General features: G+C 47.7%; 1 protein-coding gene across 4 annotated transcripts in view; it reads left to right on the forward strand.

Moving 5' to 3' along the window:
* The window catches only part of DopEcR (G-protein coupled receptor DopEcR), a 201,556-nt gene that overhangs the window by 28,084 nt on the left and 155,281 nt on the right, over nt 1–18,191 (forward strand). The window lies entirely within an intron of this gene.

Here is an 18,191-nt window from a genome sequence, read left to right on the forward strand (position 1 = left end):
GTTATGTAGTAAGCCTCTATACTGTCTCTCTTTGGTGGCTGGCTTCGGCAACTTTGCTGCTTACACCCGCATCTTTTGCAATGGTTACCCGTATGGCCGCCTATATTTTTAGTATAGCGTAAAAAGCTTGCGTTAGCGTTAGCGTGCGACGCAACGCTAACGCAAAGAAAGGCTGCACTGCGCGGCACAAGGTAGTGTTTTAGAATAGCGGAACAGAGAAAAGCGCTAACGTTAACGGAAACATATACGGCGCCATCTAGATGTAAAAACACGAAATACTGGCAAGCCAAATCCACAAGAAATGTCGAGCTAATTCAATGCCGAATCCGCAAGTGTGTCCCTAAGTCAAGCTTGCCCAAAGCCACAGTCGGTGCGTTAATCACGCATGTAGATGTTTGGTTTCAGTGTTGTTTTGTCGAGAGTCGCGAAACACACTGATTATTCCTAGCATGCCGCGATCGAGTGTTCTGTGGGACCCATATTACCTGTACTTTCTAAGTTGGGATGACATAGACGCCCTCATGCTTCGGGAACGAGAGCGACCGCGGAGGTTGTACGTGTTCTCAAGAGGCGGCCTGCTCAATATCGAGGTGTATTCCGGAGGGGATGTTTCGCCGGCAATTTCGCTTTCAGATAGCGGATTTCCCACTTCTTTCCACTTTTTTGCAACAGACGCCCATCTTGACGTCTGTCCGAATGGGTTCAAGGCGAAAACCTCGTTCAGGAGGTTCATGTCGTCATCGTTAGTAAAGCGCACACGCATTGTGACCACTGCACTGACCACACTACTTTGTTTTGCCGCGGAAAATGTGACATGCATCGGCTTGACATGCGGCTTTACACCAAGCGAACGAGCGAAATACACTTGGGCGCCATCTCGAGGCGGATACAGCAAACGTGAGCAAACATAAGCAAACTTACTCGTTAAGCCTACTGCGTCGCTAAACGAGAACGTATATCGTAAACAGCGTCCATTTGTCACCTGTACGCCGCTGTCGAAGCATCACCACACAAATCTAAAGCGAACACGGGCATTAGTTGGGAATGAATGAGCCGAACAGTGCAGGCCGACGACTCGATAGATTCGAAGCGGGCAGCTCTCACTTCGACTGGCGCCGCCATGTTGCCGTACGTAAGGCTCCCCTTGCGTGCGTTAGCGTTCACCCCTAAATCCTGAAAATAGCGTACGTACGTAAGAGCTCCAGCAGCGTTTACGTACAGCGCATGCGCAGTGCGGTGCACGCAACGCTAACTCTTTGCGTTTGCTGCTTTACGCTATACTAAAACTGTCTATTGCTGCGTACTCCCAGGCGGTGCTCGCGTGCTCTGTCGGCGAAATAACGGCCCACTGTGAGAAGGGCTTCAACTCGGTGGAACCTCGTCAAGCGCGTCACACGTGCAACAGGTGAAGCGTTTCACATGCGTCTTAGAGCGAGCCATGCTTTCTTTGTCAACAAAGCGCATAACTTTGCCAGCCTGCACGGGACAGAAAACACGACGTTTGCGCTATATCTCCCAGCAACCTGTCTTTACATTATGGCCAAAGGTCCGGGATCACGTGCGTTCTGTTACGTTCCAATCGGGCTTGCAGCAATTCTTTCTTTCCCTTTCTGCTGGAGGCTTTCAGAAACTTTCGTCACAAGGCCTAAGGGTAACCAGCATTATTGAGACGCATGGTCAGCTTTTTAAAGCCAACATATATTTTATGGTTACACGAATTAACGAGCGCGGCCTGAAGACACGTTGCAGCTAACCCTTTAAACGACTTCGAGTGAGCACTGTCAAAAGGAATAAGGCGCTTCTTCGTTCTGGGGTTCTACATGCAACATACGTGCTGGGTCGCGAAATGAAGTGGCAAGTCTAAGAAATGTAATTTTCCTTGCTCGTGGCTTTTCGAGAGTGAGCTCCTTGGAAAGAGCAGTAAACCTGCTAAAGACGTCAGCAATGACACCGTCTAGCTTGTTTTCCTCCGCGGGATTTAAAAGCATCCGATAACCGTCCACATAGCTGTAACATTAATTACCTGAAGGTCACCAATCTCCGCGGTGGCGCGCCTGTCCAAAGAAGACAGAAAGATATCACAAAGGGCCGGTGCAACCTAACAGCCTATGAATATGCCTCTCTTTCTTACGTAAAACGTGCCGTCATAACAAATAGCAGTAGAAATAAAAGAGTAATAACTCTAAAGCTTGGTCAGCGCTGAAACCAGCCGTGTTTTGAAAATTCACTTCTCCACAAACATTAATCCCTTCGCGAACAGTGACATACAGAGCACCCTGAGGTATGGAGTAATACAAATGTTCGACATATATGGAGGACACTGTGGTTGCACGCTGCAGTTCTGCACTTTCCAAATGCTTTCTCACATCTACTGAATTCTGGACAAAATGGGTCATCACCCGTCAAGGTACTTAAGTGTTGCTGAAGATAGCGGCTAATTTCGTGTTGCCAGCTGTGTCTCGCAGAAAGGACAACTCTTAGGGGTATTCTGGCATCTGGGTCTTTCCTGTGAAAAATACTCGCAACGAACCACACTCGGCCTTCTCCGCAGATTTCCTTAACCAATCTAGCTTGTAAATCTTCAACATTGCGGCGGCAACCTTCTTCTGTTTGGGTGGGATAAAAGTTATACTCCTGAAATTCTTCTCACTGGCCTCCATTGCCTTTGTCACGAAAAGGCCTTCAGGCATCAGGACCAAACCACCCTCTTCGTGTGTCTGCTGTAAGGCTTCTTTTTCGTAGGCATTCCGTTATCTTCTTGAAATGTGGCTTAGCAGGATGTTTACCACATACTGTACGTAAGAAACAGTCGATGCCATCGTCGTTGCCGGTCCGGTTCAAAGGCGCGCTTGGCGATGGGGCGCACCATAGCAAGTAGCTGTGGGCGATTCTCCGCGGGTAGATAGCTTAATTTAGGTCCCTGTTGCAAATTACGCTCAACGAGCGCCGTCACATTGGTTGCTAATGAACCGCCTCGTTGCTCATTGCCTGGAAGGGCGCAACGGGCTTCATTCCACAGGAATTCCGTAATATTTTCCACCAACTTCGTGCGCTGATCAAGGAGCCGTATGTCGCTCTGTGTGCCTCCGTCTTTCCAGAGAAGAACACGAAGCCAGTCTTCATAGAAGCAAATCTGTCTCCAGTACTCTGAATGGAGTTTCATGCAGATTCTTCTTGCGCATTACCCCACCAAGGGGCCAGTGGTCCTACAAGGCTTTGCACTTGGTCAGGTGCGATCTTGCGCTTTAAGCAGTATGACAGAACTCTTTTCTTGCAGGTAGTCATGGAGATAAGGTTTCCGCAGGAAATAATGGTGTTTTTCATGGATTGAGAACATAAAAAAGAACTCGCGGTAGAAGAATTATGATTTAGCAGGGCTCTGGTGCGAGTTAGTTGGTTCTTGGTCTTGAAGCAAACTTTTATCAGTGCGAAGAAAACGAGACGAAGGACGAGGAACATGAAGAAACACAGACGAGCGCTGACTTCCAGCTGTTTATGTTGAGCGTCCAAGCAGTATTCATACTACAGTTTTAACAAAAACCTAACGTAACAGTCATACAATTGCTGCAATATTACGAAGTGACATAGGCTAAAGGAAACCATCTAAAAATGTTGTCCCTTTATCAAGCAGTGACAGTGACAGCGTGCTGATGCATTATTGCTTTGCTTTGGTTATTTAGTAAGCCTCTATAATATCTATCTATCTATCTATCTATCTATCTATCTATCTATCTATCTATCTATCTATCTATCTATCTATCTATCTATCTATCTATCTATCTATCTATCTATCTATCTATCTATCTATCTATCTATCTATCTATCTATCTATCTATCTATCTATCTATCTATCTATCTATCTATCTATCTATCTATCTATCTATCTATCTATCTATCTATCTATCTATCTATCTATCTATCTATCTATCTATCTATCTATCTATCTATCTATCTATCTATCTATCTATCTATCTATCTATCTATCTATCTATCTATCTATCTATCTATCTATCTATCTATCTATCTATCTATCTATCTATCTATCTATCTATCTATCTATCTATCTATCTATCTATCTATCTATCTATCTATCTATCTATCTATCTATCTATCTATCTATCTATCTATCTATCTATCTATCTATCTATCTATCTATCTATCTATCTATCTATCTATCTATCTATCTATCTATCTATCTATCTATCTATCTATCTATCTATCTATCTATCTATCTATCTATCTATCTATCTATCTATCTATCTATCTATCTATCTATCTATCTATCTATCTATCTATCTATCTATCTATCTATCTATCTATCTATCTATCTATCTATCTATCTATCTATCTATCTATCTATCTATCTATCTATCTATCTATCTATCTATCTATCTATCTATCTATCTATCTATCTATCTATCTATCTATCTATCTATCTATCTATCTATCTATCTATCTATCTATCTATCTATCTATCTATCTATCTATCTATCTATCTATCTATCTATCTATCTATCTATCTATCTATCTATCTATCTATCTATCTATCTATCTATCTATCTATCTAATCTATGTTTTAACTGTGTCTGCCTTCAGGAACATTGTTTTGCACAGAGCTTACATACACCCGGTTGTTTTACAATGGTCGCTGATGAGACCATCTACAGGGCCTTCTGTTTTAGCTGCACTAAGTTTTTTAAAGATTGCCTTTGGCAGATAGTACAATTCTAGGCCTTGGTCTAATTTTACTCGATCAGGCGGCTATTACTGCTATGAGAAATCAAAATGTTTAGTTGAATAATAAATATTAATAGGCTAATTAACGTTTTATTAATTATTTTACGCCACATATTTCATTCTACGAATTATAGTAGCTGAGTTCGCGTATCCACCTGGAACGAATTATCTGGGCAGCACCAGTTCCAATATATTAATTTTAAAAGTGTGCGACGAAATCCATTGGCGTTCCAGATACTTGTTTAAGAAACCGCTGTTTTATGCATTGAAGAACAAAATCACAATCCCGCTGAGGAAAACAAGCTAGACGGTGTCATTGCTGACGTCTTTAGCAGGTTCACTGCTCTTTCCAAGGAGCTCACTCTCGAAAAGCCACGAGCAAGGAAAATTACATTTCTTAGACTTGCCACTTCATTTCGCGACCCAGCACGTATGTTGCATGTAGAACCCCAGAACGAAGAAGCGCCTTATTCCTTTTGACAGTGCTCACTCGAAGTCGTTTAAAGGGTTAGCTGCAACGTGTCTTCAGGCCGCGCTCGTTAATTCGTGTAACCATAAAATATATGTTGGCTTTAAAAAGCTGACCATGCGTCTCAATAATGCTGGTTACCCTTAGGCCTTGTGACGAAAGTTTCTGAAAGCCTCCAGCAGAAAGGGAAAGAAAGAATTGCTGCAAGCCCGATTGGAACGTAACAGAACGCACGTGATCCCGGACCTTTGGCCATAATGTAAAGACAGGTTGCTGGGAGATATAGCGCAAACGTCGTGTTTTCTGTCCCGTGCAGGCTGGCAAAGTTATGCGCTTTGTTGACAAAGAAAGCATGGCTCGCTCTAAGACGCATGTGAAACGCTTCACCTGTTGCACGTGTGACGCGCTTGACGAGGTTCCACCGAGTTGAAGCCCTTCTCACAGTGGGCCGTTATTTCGCCGACAGAGCACGCGAGCACCGCCTGGGAGTACGCAGCAATAGACAGTTTTAGTATAGCGTAAAGCAGCAAACGCAAAGAGTTAGCGTTGCGTGCACCGCACTGCGCATGCGCTGTACGTAAACGCTGCTGGAGCTCTTACGTACGTACGCTATTTTCAGGATTTAGGGGTGAACGCTAACGCACGCAAGGGGAGCCTTACGTACGGCAACATGGCGGCGCCAGTCGAAGTGAGAGCTGCCCGCTTCGAATCTATCGAGTCGTCGGCCTGCACTGTTCGGCTCATTCATTCCCAACTAATGCCCGTGTTCGCTTTAGATTTGTGTGGTGATGCTTCGACAGCGGCGTACAGGTGACAAATGGACGCTGTTTACGATATACGTTCTCGTTTAGCGACGCAGTAGGCTTAACGAGTAAGTTTGCTTATGTTTGCTCACGTTTGCTGTATCCGCCTCGAGATGGCGCCCAAGTGTATTTCGCTCGTTCGCTTGGTGTAAAGCCGCATGTCAAGCCGATGCATGTCACATTTTCCGCGGCAAAACAAAGTAGTGTGGTCAGTGCAGTGGTCACAATGCGTGTGCGCTTTACTAACGATGACGACATGAACCTCCTGAACGAGGTTTTCGCCTTGAACCCATTCGGACAGACGTCAAGATGGGCGTCTGTTGCAAAAAAGTGGAAAGAAGTGGGAAATCCGCTATCTGAAAGCGAAATTGCCGGCGAAACATCCCCTCCGGAATACACCTCGATATTGAGCAGGCCGCCTCTTGAGAACACGTACAACCTCCGCGGTCGCTCTCGTTCCCGAAGCATGAGGGCGTCTATGTCATCCCAACTTAGAAAGTACAGGTAATATGGGTCCCACAGAACACTCGATCGCGGCATGCTAGGAATAATCAGTGTGTTTCGCGACTCTCGACAAAACAACACTGAAACCAAACATCTACATGCGTAATTAACGCACCGACTGTGGCTTTGGGCAAGCTTGACTTAGGGACACACTTGCGGATTCGGCATTGAATTAGCTCGACATTTCTTGTGGATTTGGCTTGCCAGTATTTCGTGTTTTTACATCTAGATGGCGCCGTATATGTTTCCGTTAACGTTAGCGCTTTTCTCTGTTCCGGTATTCTAAAACACTACCTTGTGCCGCGCAGTGCAGCCTTTCTTTGCGTTAGCGTTGCGTCGCACGCTGACGCTAACGCAAGCTTTTTACGCTATACTAAAAATATAGGCGGCCATACGGGTAACCATTGCAAAAGATGCGGGTGTAAGCAGCAAAGTTGCCGAAGCCAGCCACCAGAGAGAGACAGTATACAGCCTTACTACATAACTAAAGCAAAGCGAAAATGCATCAGCACGCGTTCACTATCACTGCTTGACAAAGAGATAAAATTTTGAGGTGGGTTCCTTTAGCCTATGCAACGTTGTAATATTGCAGAGATCGTACGACTGTTAAGTCTTCGTAGGTTTTTATTAAAGCTATGATATTAATACTGCTTGGACGCTCAACATAAACAGCTGGAGCTCAGCGCTCGTCTGTGTTTCTTTGTGTTCCTCGCCTTTCGTCTCCTTTTCTTCCCGCTTGTAAAAGTTTTGCTATACGGGGTGTTCTTTTAGCAACACCAAATTTTTTAATGATTGCGTATGGCAAATAACACAATTCTAACCTTTGTTCTAAATTAATCGATGAGGCGACCATTACTTTTACGAGAAATCCAAATGTTAATTTGCATAAATAACATAATTAAGCTAATTATCATTTTAATTAATCACCTTACCGAGTATATTTCAATCTACGAATTATAGTAGGTGAGCTCGCAAGGCGTATCCACTTAGAATGAATTCTCTCCAGTTCGGAGAGAATTCGGAGAGAATAATTTTCATTGTTCGATGAAATGCATTGGCGTTTCACCCTACACCCAATGCATTGGTGCATTGCGTGCAGACGAGCCGTATGTAAAAATACTGAAACATATCTATAGTGGCTCCACCGCCACCGTAGTGCTCCATAAAGAAAGCAACAAAATCCCAATAAAGAAAGGCGTCAGGCAGGGAGATACGATCCCCCTGATGCTATTCACAGCGTGTTTACAGGAGGTATTCAGAGACCTGGATTGGGAAGAATTGGGGATAAATGTTAATGGAGAATACCTTAGTAACTTGCGATTCGCTGATGATATTGCCTTGCTTAGTAACTCAGGGGACCAACTGCAATGCATGCTCACTGACCTGGAGAGGCAAAGCCGAAGGGTGGGTCTAACAATTAATCTGCAGAAAACTAATGTAATGTTTACCAGTCTCGTTAGAGAACAGCAGTTTACGATAGAAATCGAGGCACTGGAAGTGGTAAGGGAATACATCTATTTAGGACAGGTAGTGACTGCGGATCTGGATCATGAGACTGAAATAATCAGAAGAATAAGAATGGGTTGGGGTGCGTTTGGCAGGCATTCTCAGATCATGAGTAGGTTGCCATTATACCTCAAGAGAAAAGTTTATAACAGCTGTGTCTTACCAGTACTCACGTACGGGGCGGAAACCTGGAGGCTTACGAAAAGGGTTCTGCTTAAATTGAGCACGACGCAACGAGCTATGGAAAGAAGAATGATAGGTGTAACGTTAAGGGATAAGAAAAGAGCACACTAGGTAAGGGAACAAACGCGAGTTAATGATATCTTAGTTGAAATCAAGAAAAAGGCATGGACAGGACACGTAATGAGGAGGGAAGATAACCGATGGTCATTGAGAGTTACGGAATGGATTCCAAGGGACGGGAAGCGTAGCAGAGGGCGGCAGAAAGTTAGGTGGGCGGATGAGATTAAGAAGTTTGCAGGGACAACATGGCCACAATTAGTACATGACCGGGGTAGTTGGAGAAGTATGGGAGAGGCCTTTGCCCTGCAGTGGGGTTAACCAGGCTGATGATGATGATGATTGGCGTTCCAGTTACTTTTTGAAGAAACCGCCGTTTAATGCCTTGAAGCATGAAAGTAATTGGAGCACCAATGCATTTATTTCGACTGACACTTTGAAAATTAATATGTCGGAACTGGTGCTGTCCAGATAATTCGTTCCAAGTGGATACGTTTTGCGAACTGAGCGGCTATAATTTGTGGACTGAAATATGTGGTGTTAAGTAATCAATTAAAACGATAATTAGCCTCATTATGTTATTTATTTAATTGAACATTCTGATTTCTCGTCGAAGTAAAGGCCGTGTCATCGAGTAATTTAGATCAACGGTCAGAAATATGCTATCCGCCAATGGGAATCTAAAAAATTTGGTGTGATAAAAAAAAACACACACACACTGTACACGTATGTTATGCATCTTTTCTCACGGCGATTTGTAGCGTTCAGGCTACAGTCGAACGCCTTTATAAGAAATGCATGGGGCCTTGGAAATTATTTATTATCAGGTGACTTGGTTGTAGTGATCGCGCACTCTATTAATTATGTTCAGCATAGGAACCCTTTATTTAAAACGAATTCCAGTGATCGTTGCTTAAAGAAGACGTCAGTTCATTCTGCAACCGAAGCGCACGGCACACTGCGTGGAGACACACAGGAGCAACGCAAGGCGCAGCTGCAGATTGTCACTATTGCTTTCTTCGTGAAATTCCCGGTGCATTTGCCGGCTTCGCTGTCAACTTGGTCGACATCCTCAAACACGATGCAGTTCGAAAGCCGTCACACGTGAGCGATTCCAGGAGCTGTGCAGCCGGACCGGAATGTTCGTTGCCAACGGGAAGCTCATCGAGTGCCTCTCAGTAGCGCTGATCGCAATGGCGGCTGTGGTGGGCAGTAGTCGTAGCGCCGTTACGTGCGTTCGTTGTAAGTCAGCCGTCTGGAGCGCCCTCGTTGTGCAAGCAAATTCGTTGCAGTTTTCTTCGCTGTAGAGGCGCTCACAATACATGCGAAAGGTACGAATTTAGGCCGCACATACGGAATCCTTCGTTATACAGGTCAATTCGTTGTAGATGAGTTCAGTGTAAAGGCGTTTGTATATTTATTATGTAAGAATATTGCGTTTTCAGATCTCAATGACTTCGATGCAATGTACTGTATCACTTGGTGCAGGCCGAATGTTGTTCTAACCCCTCTTACTGTAATGACCTAGGGCGATATGTAGGTAACGAATAAATAATAACAATAATTAAAACCCATTCTAACAGACGGCAATGTTGTGTTAACTCGTATTGATGATAACGAAACACTCCAAACAAAGAGCACCTACTCGGCTCAATTTTTTTAGCAGGATGCTGGGCGGGACTGATGTATACAAAACGAGCAGTGGGTCATACTGACGGTAACAGCGACCGTCAGTGTTTGTTAGACGTGTACTATATGATCAATCGGCTTCAGTTTCACGGGAACAAAAGGTCAATGACGTTCTCACGAATTGATTTTTAATTATCTTTGCGGTGCATATTGGAATTGCAGAAGCGAACTCTGGCAGTACTCAAAGCGTGCCCGGGTATCTAGAGCGTAGAACCAGTTTCGAGATGTACGCGTAGAGCGATGAAAGCGCCGCTGGTGGCGGCTTTGCACTCGGGAGAGAAGGCAGCCGTACACCGTAGTTTTCGGCGCCGTTTCTGGTGCGTCTCTGTTTGGTTCACGTTTTGAAAGTGAAATAAACAACACCCCTCACGTGTGTGCGGCGGCCGAAGCTTGAAGGCACGTCGACGAACAATTGTTGTGGGGTGCCCACGCAAAGTAGCAACGATAAGGTTCCACTCATTGCCCGCGAGTGACGGCAGCGATGGATCGCCGCCCCTCGGCGAGAAACTTGTTCTTTATGCCGAGTGACAATAATTGCTGCACACACACAAAAGGCAAAGGAAACACACACGCGACGACACAGGCGGAGACTGCCTATCGCATGTGTGTTTCATTTGCCTTTTGTGCGTGTGCTTTTTTGCGGCAGTTATGTCACTCAGCAAGAGCCAACTAGGGCAAGAGCGAGTTCTATTGAAGCATATTTATGCCAGCCAGCTGCTTGTTGCACTCGATCATGTTTACGCGGGTAAATGACCAAGTTCGCCACGGCTCACCCATGTTTCGGTTCGGTCTGTCGGCCGTGCCGCATGCGCGTTAAACGTATTTCGCTTAGGGTTTGAACGCCACTTTTACCATCTGCCACTTCGCTCTAACTACGACCAGTGACAATTGTTTTCTTTTGCTGGATGAAGGATGTCTATCCCTTTTTATTGCCAGAGGAAGTATCTGGATACTCCAGGCGAAATTTCAGCATCGCCGTGATCGCTCGTATAAAGCACAAGCGTGATAACATCGCGGCCGTGCGCGTTATGCTGTAGGTGCGAGCGAAATGTTGCCTGACTGAGCCGAGAAGGATGTTGGCTGGACGCGGCGGTATGTGCTCGCAAGGGAAGGAGGCTGCGTCTCATCACGCGTTCCAGGAGGGGTAGGCGTTCTTCGAGCTGAGCGCGGCCGCACGCGTCCTGCGCTGGATTCGAAGGCGGCCCGGTAAAGCTGATGGCTTCGTATGCGCTGTGTTCTCGCGCGCCCAGTTCGCGCTGGATGCAGCTCGAAGGGGAATTCGCTCGCCGCTCTTTATCCCCTCAGGGTTCTGACAGCGAGTGTCCGTGGTCATCGAGGGAGATGTCTTCGTGTTTGCTTTTGCAGAAGTGATAACGTACTTGTTAATTCAGTTATAATAAGTGAATATTTGAGCCACTTTATTCAGCTGATAAAACGACGAACGTTAATTCGCCTAATATTTTGCTGTCCAAATGGATACTTCGCCGTTCGGACGAAACTGACTTTTTTATTTCGTACTTGTTTTGATTACCTCTCACGTTCATCGCCACTTTATTTCAGGGGAGTGTGCGTTGTTTAGTTCAACAAAATTATATTTTGGTTGTTGCATGTTGTTTTCAAAGTCGCTATGATCAAACCAAAAGATAATTTTTTTCCGATGGTTGGTCGTCACGCCTGTTTGTTTTATTCATTTTAATGCGTAATCTGGCTAGAAATAAACATGGCGACGTAACAGTATTTCATTTAACCTTTCAATCTAAATTTCAGGTTGGCATGTTGGCCTAAACATGGTCTGAGCATGACGCACTCCGCTGGCCAGCACAGTCGAGCTTTTTTTCCTAAACAGTGAACAGGCGCTGCTTGTGCGAAATAAGGTGCCTGCAAAGAAGCTGCAGCTGCGGTTGTGTGGACTATGACGCCGTATATGTTTTCGAAGCGGAAATTGTGTGCCCGCTAAATGGAAACAAACAACTTACGTTCTTTTCATGAAAGTGTGCTGGGCTACGCCAATGACAATAACTTGAAATTCCTCATATGTGGTGACCCTAATATCAATATGCTACAATGGGTCAAGTGCAGTTCTGTTACTTGAATCATAACTTTGTAAATGTGATCACTGAACTTACACGTATTGCGTCAAAGTCAATGAGTCTCGATGATATGAAGTCAATGAGCCTCATTGATATTGTTACGGGGATAAAGTATATTTCCAAGTTATTACTATATACAAGGTTACAACAGCCACGAGCAGCGGCGACGAATGCAAGGCTTTCGCGCGTACCTCTGGCCGTTTCGTCGCCATCGTCCTCGTCCGACTGACACCGACAGCCCGTTCACTGTCCCGGGGCGAGAGCGCCGACCCGGTGCTTGTTATGAAGGACCAGAGGGGCCCGTTACGTACGGCTTAAGTCTCGCTACGTGGACGACAGCAGAGGGCGGTGGCAGTGGCTCGACGACAGGTTCGATTTCGTATGTAACGTCGGTGACTTGACGTAGCACCCTGTAAATGCCGTCGTGGCGGGACAATAGCTTATCGGATAGACTGATGCGGCTGGACGGAGACCAGAGTAGCACGAAGGAACCTGTGGAGTAACAAACGTCTCTGTGCGGACTGTCATACAGGGCTTTTTGGGAAGCCTCGACACTGAGCAGTCCGCGAGTGATCTGGGGAGCTGTGTCGTCCCGCGGTATATAATCGGGAACACACGTAGCTTAGAGCAGCGTGAAGTAAAGCACCGAGAGGCATAAAATATTCGCGTCTATAAACAATATAAAACGATGAGTAACCAGTCGTGTCCTGCCTGGACGAGTTGTAGGCGAAAGTAACATACGGTAAAGTAGCGTCCCAATAGCGATGGTCGGCGGAGACGTACATTGAAAGCATATCGGTCAGAGTTCGGTTCAGCCGCTCTGTGAGCTTCATTCGTTTGCGGGTGATAAGCAGTTGGGAGCTTGTGGCGGGTAGAGCATGAGCTAAGGATGTCCTCGATGACGCGAGACAGAAAATACCGGCCTCGATCAGTCAGAAGCTGTCGAAGAGCACCGTGATGCAAGATGATGTTATCAAGAAGAAAGCCGGCGACATCCGTAGCGCAGCTGGTTGGGATGGCGCGGGTAATGGCGCATCGCGTCGTGTAGTCGGTCGCGACGGCAACCCACTTGTTCCCTGATGTCGAGGTTGTAAAAGGGCAAGAAGGTCGAGCTCAACGCGAAAGAACGGTTCAGCGGGAATGTCGATAGGATGAAGCAGACCGGCGGGTAGCATAGCTCGTCGCTTGCGGGGCTCGCATTCGTCGCAGCTAGTGGCATATCGTTGCACGGAGGGGCAACGACCAGGTCGGAAGAAACGGCGCATGAGGCGATCATAAGTGCGGGTGACACCAAGGGGGCCAACAGTGGGCTCATCGTGAAGCTGGCAGTGGACAGCTGGCTGCAAATGGGCAGGCACGATGAGGAGGCTGTCAGGGCCGTCAGGATGCATATTGTGGCGGTATAAGGTGCCGTCGTGAAGGAAGAACAAGTGCAGTGAAGCGTTGGGTGTGGCAGACCTGAGACTGTCTATGATAGAACGTAAAGTCGTGTCGCGGCGTTGTTTGTCCCGTATAATAACGAGGTCCGAGATAGACGAGACGCAGGCGTCGCTGTCGGGGACATCAGGGAAATCTACGGGATGCCGTTGCAGCCAATCGGCATCTTGATGAAGCTGACCGGACTTGTGTACTACCGAAAACGAGTATTCTTGCAGGCCAAGAGACCAACGACCAAGCCGGCCTGTAGGGTCTTTGAGTGAAGAAAGCCAACAGAGGGCATGATGATCAGATATGGCGGTAAAGGTGCGGCCAAACAGGTAGGGACGAAATTTGGCGACAGCCCAGACAAAAGCAAGGCTCTCTCGTTCTCTGATTGAGTCGTTCTTCGCAGGAGCAGACAGCAGGTGGCTGGCGTAAGCAATAACGCAGTCGTGTCCGCCCTGACGCTGAGCGAGGACGGCACCGTTCCATGGCCGCTGGCATCTGTGCGAAGTTCTGTTGGCGCAATCGGATCAAAATGCGCTAAAATAGAAGTCGTGAGGGCACCGATAAGCGCCGAAAAGGCAGCAGCTCAGGGCGAGCCCCATGTAAAATCAACGCCTTTTTTGAGAAGCGCAGTAAGTGGACGCGCAATGTCGGCGAAATTACAGATGAAACGGCGGAAATAAGACCAAAGTGCAATGAAGCTTCGCACGTCTTTAGCCGAACAAGAGATAGGAAAATTCTTTGCGGCGCGAACTTTTTCACCATCGGGCTGAACACCCGCCGCATAGATGAGATGGCCAAGTAATGTTATTTCACGGCTGGAGGCCGGCATTGTGGAATACCTCGAGAATCGCGGAGAGTCGCTGAAGATGGCTGTGAAATGTTGGCGAAAAAACGATGACATCGTGAAGGTAGCAGGAGCTGGTTGAATATTTCAAGCCACGAAGAAGCAAATCTATCGTGCGCTCGAATGTGGCCGGCGCATTGCAAAGACAGAACGGCATGACTTTGAAGTGTTAGAGCCCATCTGGAGTTACGAATGCGCTTTTTGGCGGTCCAATGGGTCTACAGCAATCTGTCAATCACCTTAGCGAAGGTCAATAGACGAGAAATATTGGGCGCTTTGAATATAGTCGAGTGTGTTGTCTATACGGAGCAAGGGATCAATGTCCTTTTTTCTAATTCGAAAGCATGCCCTTAGGCATAATACAAAATATGTTAAAAATACACGAACAGATTCGACTCGTGCAAGAAATCTAGGAGTGAACGATGATGTGGTCCATGAATCCAACGTTCAAGGTCGGGTGGGCGGCCAGGCCGAAGGCCTGTTGCCCGGAGGTGGCGGAGACGGCTTAGATGAAGTCCTGGGCACGTCCCTAATAGGTGTGTCACTATCACATTTTGGATTTCTGTGTTTCAAAATGAACACGATGAGCCGTAAGGACCATGGTACTGTTGTGGCCAGAGAGTGTTCACAGACGGGGTGAGCGCGACCCCGACACGTAGCCTCCTTAACGTAACCTCCTCTCGGCGGGTTAACCCACCAGGGAGGTCTGACCCACACGGAGGTATGAGAGCTCGTGTGGTACGTCGGAGGTTTTCCTTTTCTCGCATCAGTCGTCCACAGGCGTCTTCAGGAAAATGTGGAAGTGGGTATGTTGTAATCTGTGGATGGGAGACCGGGCATGGCTGCTCGAGGCACCCACTGGACGCGTATGAGGATATTCGTAGTGGCAGCGAGATGGTGAATGCTGTCTGAGAATAGAGCGGACCAAGATGCCCTACGTATGTCGTGGATGGCTTGAGTAGAGTCTGTGCGAATGATGAGTTGAGAGTATCGAGCATCTTGAACAGTAGGTAGCAACGTGGCCAAGCCGGCTCGTATGGCAGCAAGCTCGGCAAGATAGGCCGGTGGTGCAGAATCGGCAACATACGAGCACGTCTGGCCTGCCTCTGGTATCAACAGACACACGAGAGCCTCGTGAATCATGGTGCCATTAACACTGGCATCAGTGTATGCTACAAGAGTCGCATCGTCTTGATTGTCATCGGCGCGATGAAGGCGGGAAACATGGGCATTCGCCTGGCGAGGAACCGGGTTATGCAGACGACCAAGAGGCTTATTGTCACTTAATTGTACCCTTTTCCACGGAGCTACATCGTGTCTCGTAGATGTTGGATTGTCTATTTCGTGTCCCATGTACCGCGCCAGTGAAGCAGCCGAGCAGAAATATGATGGCTTTAGGGCGCGAGGGCATCGACGTTGGTGTACGGGTTCGTCAATAGTGTTGAGTTGGGACTCGGCCTGTAGGGTTGACAACGGAGTGAGACGTGCTAGTCCCGTTATGGCCCGCATGGCTTCGTTATTAATGGCCTCAAGGCGAGCCCATTGTGACTTCGTGAGATGATGAAACTGGGCTCTGTAGACGAGTCGTGGTTGCAATACAGAACGGACAAGAAGGCGAGCCATTTTGGTGTTCGCTCCGCCAGATTTCTTCGCAATCCGACGTATCAACTGTATCGTTTCTGCGGCCTGTTGCTTTGCATTCTTGACCCATGGTCCCGCAGATCCGAAGGAATCCATTTCAAGGCCGAGTACAGGGAGAGTTGATCCAGAGTTAACTAAAGACGCCGGAGTGCCAATAGACGGCGCCCATGCTTGTTCGCTACTGACATGTACGCCGTCTTTTCCTTGGAAATGTCAAGGCCTATCTGAGCGCACCAGTTGTGCGTCATGTTTAGGGCCTCTTGTAGCGCTTGTTCTTGGTGGCAGATTTCAGGATCAACTGACGAGACAGTGATGTCATCTGCATACATTATGTACTGTGCGTTACGTATCGTGGCTAGCTTCCAAGCTAGTGCAAGGAGAGCAATATTGAAAAAGACTGGTGCGAGCCCAGATCCTTGTGGGACACCCCGATGTGCGACGAACTGACCTGCTGCTTGGCAAGCCAGGCGGATGGAGAAGATGCGAGCGCGCAGGAAGGCTTCGACGAATGTGCAGACACGGCTAGGGAACTGAAGCCAATGGAGAATTCCGACAATTGCTTCGTAACTCATATGGTCGTACGCTCTACGAATATCCATTGCCAGAATCGTGCGCATTCTTCGGGAGCGGCCTCCGATGAGAACCATAGAAGATAGGTACGCAAGGCCATCCTCTGCGCCAAGATGAGCACGGAACCCGATTCGGCCAGGATGATACCATTTGTACAGCTCGAGCCACCATGTAATACGTGTCGCGAGAATACGCTCCATCAGCTTGCCTAACGTTGAGGTTAGTGCTATTGGGTGCATATGAGCGATATTATCTTGGGGTTTTCCGGGTTTGGGAATAGGGACCATTTCTGCATGCCGCCAAGAATCGGGAATGACTCCTGTAGCCCAAGCTTCGTTTATGGCCCCCAACAGCACTTCGAGAACCTTGCCTTCCGTGTTTTTATAAAGTTCATACGGTATGCCATCCGCTCCTGGTGCCTTGCATGGCTTCGACAGGTCTATTGGCGCTAAACATTCCGCCATAGTGAAGACAGCTTGTATACCCTCGATGTCGGAGAGTGTAGGCGGCGTGCCTGCGTCCGCGGGAAGGCAGTTTTGAACAACGAAGGGAGGCAGTGCTGTGTCCAAAGCCGGAAAAAAGGTGTGAGTGACAGTTTCTGCGAATACTGCTGGTGTCTGGCCCGATGCTAACAGGGCGCAGGCTGCGGGCTCTGGAGGGCGCCGACCACGTTCCATTACTCGGGAGGTGTGCCAAATGGAGGCATTGGACGATGAAGGTCCGAGAGAAGAGCACCAGTCCATCCAGCGGCCACGTTCTAAGCGGTGTTCATGGCGCCGAGCTACTGCAGTAAGGCGTTAAGCCTCTAAGCGAAGGGTATTTGATGCAGGGCCACGTTCTGATGCAAGTTCTGCTTGGCGGCGCGACGCCCAGAGACGCAGAAGTTGCAAATCAGGAGTGGTTCGCGATTCATCAACCCACGACGTACGTGTCGCCTCAACTAATGCCGCCTTAAGACAATGGAACGGGTCCAGCATGAAGTTGGATACATTGCTTTGTGATACCGCCCTGTATCGATCCCAGTCCACCACTCGACATAGTGGGCGGAGGCGGCCTGTTCCGCCCGAAGATAAGCCAAGGTGAATCGGATGATGGTCGCTACCCCAGCAGTCGGGTTCACATGACCACGAGATGGTCGTCCTTCCTAGCCACCAAGATAAGTCCGGTGAGTGTGGCGGCGCGCGAGGGTGGTCACGCCGACGAGTAGGCACTGACACATTATTAAGCAGAGTGAATTGGGCGTCCATAAATGTGTCCAGCACACATGTACCACGCGCACTGGAAATAGCGTATCCCCATGTGATGTGGGGCGCGTTAAAATCTGCGACCATAATGGGGCAACCAGGATGTTTCTGTCGTAGGTGCGCCAGCCAGCCGAGACACAACCGAGCCGCACGACCGCTGTAGGGGCGGGCATAGTCCGAAACGATGATAACGTCCGTGCGTTGGAGACGAACCAATACGGCCACGACTTCTTGCCATAGAGTACACCACCGTGAAAGGTCAACGCGAGTCTGATGAAGAGTGCATCTTACATACGCTGCAGCCTTTCCTGGAGGGACATCGGGTGTTGCACTCCTACGATCCAACATTGAAGGCGACGAGTATGCCACAAATCCTGGAATGGGTGGCAGGCTGTTGGATTCTTGAAGCAGTAGAGCCCAAACACG

The sequence above is a fragment of the Dermacentor andersoni genome, chromosome 1 (genome assembly GCF_023375885.2).
Source record: "Dermacentor andersoni chromosome 1, qqDerAnde1_hic_scaffold, whole genome shotgun sequence".
Lineage (NCBI taxonomy): Eukaryota > Metazoa > Arthropoda > Arachnida > Ixodida > Ixodidae > Dermacentor > Dermacentor andersoni.